The sequence below is a fragment of the Oncorhynchus kisutch genome, linkage group LG4 (assembly GCF_002021735.2).
Source record: "Oncorhynchus kisutch isolate 150728-3 linkage group LG4, Okis_V2, whole genome shotgun sequence".
NCBI classification, from domain to species: Eukaryota; Metazoa; Chordata; class Actinopteri; order Salmoniformes; family Salmonidae; genus Oncorhynchus; species Oncorhynchus kisutch.
In genome coordinates this window covers 60879572-60881817 of record NC_034177.2, presented here as the reverse complement: position 1 = coordinate 60881817, position 2246 = coordinate 60879572, and positions in this window count along the sequence as shown.

The window sequence follows — 2246 nt, the reverse complement described above, 5'->3', positions numbered from 1 at the left end:
TGGTTTTTATCCTGACTGGATAAAAGCCCTTTTCAGTCAGTTAAACATTTTCTACACCTTATGTGTCACGCGGGACTAGGTGGGTGACGAAGGAGTCAGGCGCAGAGAGTTCCACGGGGAAAAAAGTGCTCTTTCATAAGGCACACAAAATTAGACAAGCCCAACAACACAGGGCGCGCGGACAGTAAAAGTGACCACCCAAAACACAGGGTGCCAAGTCCAGAAAAGACACACCTCTACCTAAAACGCACACACGTAACATAAAGACAAAACAAAAGGAACTAAGGTCAGAACGTGACAATATGATTTTTTCTTGCGCTGATGGTCAGTGGCCAGGAACATAATTACAAAAAAAAAGTTTAGACTGCAAATTGGCCGCGAGAAGCCCAAACAGTTATAATATTTCACTAAAACACAATCATTTCAAACCTTGTTTACATTTGTATACAATCACATATACAGTATCTCTCTATTATCCATGGGAAAATATTTACAAATTAAAATCACTTGGAGCTGATTTGTTGGTGTACAACGATGTAAAAAAAATCTATATATTTTTTTTTGCTCAGAAAACTTGGAGGGCCAAATAAAATCACCCAAGGGCCAAATTTGGACCATGTGCTGCCAAATGGGAAACCCTGATTCATAGCAATGTTTTATTTCACACAGTGGCTTTCATTAACATACATGATCATCATAGACCAGACGACATACACCAAACACAATCCTACACTGCTTTAGGTTCTTCAATGTTTTGTAAAGCATTTTGCTGTAATTAAACATCATTACCTGGATTGCCTCATAATAACAGCATCTCTATGTGGCCAACAGACTAATGAACAAAATATTCAGCCAGTTTCTTATTTCATGGATCTTTAAGCAGTATTCACAGTTTATAATCTGGAAGCACGAACAGCATGTAGCCCTTAATTGGTTTCAACACCTTAATAAGTCAAAGATGTTCAAGACCGGTAATCAAATTAAATAGTCACATGTATCTAAAACGTCAATTGGAAAGTGAAAAACTCTTTATTTCAGAGTAAATTAAATTCCCCTCGGCACACTAAAGCATCACTTTCCTTTTGGTAATTATCTGCTGGAATGGATGTGTCACTAGAAGGAGTCAGGCAAGCTTGACATTTAGCCTCTGTATAGAGAAATGAAGACAAAAAAAAATGTACATGAGGTTAGAGAAATGAATCTCCTGGCTAGGCAGGCATTGAGGAGATCCTGAATGATAATGGGTGATTCAGTCATTGTGTTTGTAACCCTGTTTTGAAAAGGGGACCAATAATGACATTCAGTCCATTGGCAACCTTGTGGGAAAGGAATGTTGTTTTTATATCTAAAGCACAAATATCAATATGCACCTTGGCAATGAAGAGGCATGTTGATATTTTTATTTTTTTAAATCTAAATTTTGGAGGGCTTTTATTGTCTCAGCACACAGCCTCTCAAGCATGCCTGGGTATATGAAGCCTTAGGAAAGTTGTAGTGTCTGCTGCTAAACTGCTACTATGGCGGTTGGTAACAAACTGCACAGTAAAAAACGGGATGAAAACAGTCTAAACTCATTTAAACTTTTCATTTAAAAATTTACATTTCTAGCTGTGAAATTGTGATTGGAAAGCGGTTCTATCAAATACAAGTAAGACAGACTGATACTTGTGACATTGAGATATATTGATTAGTCAAAAGACGCCTGGTCCCAGGTCTGTTTGTGACAATGACCATAAGAGTTGGCAAGACAAACAGATCTGGGACCAGGCTAGTCATAGACATCTGATTCCCTCAGTCAAAGACAGGAACAGAGCAGAACCCTACAGTTGAACGGTGGTTAACACGTATCAATTACTGTCCAGCAGACAGGCCCACACCCAGAGTGGCACAGCTATTAACTAACATCAAGCACAGAAGACTGCACAGAGGAAGACTTTTGCTTTCGCTGTCTCAGTGATCTCTGGTTGACAGACTAGGTAAACATTCTGGTACCTTAATCGAGCATCTGACCAAATTCCGCAAGATCTTAGTTCTGGGTTAACCAAGATTAGTGTCTCAGTAACAAGTATACACAAGGGTGAATGGGGAATGTTGAATGAAAAGTCTATACAGAAAAAAAGTGCTTGAGGTTGGTCAAGCGGTTAAGGCCCCACCCGTCTTCACACTAAGATACATGCGCTACCTCAGTGTGAGCATGTTATAGACCAGTGTTTCCCAACCCAGGTCCTCGATTAACCCCAACAGTA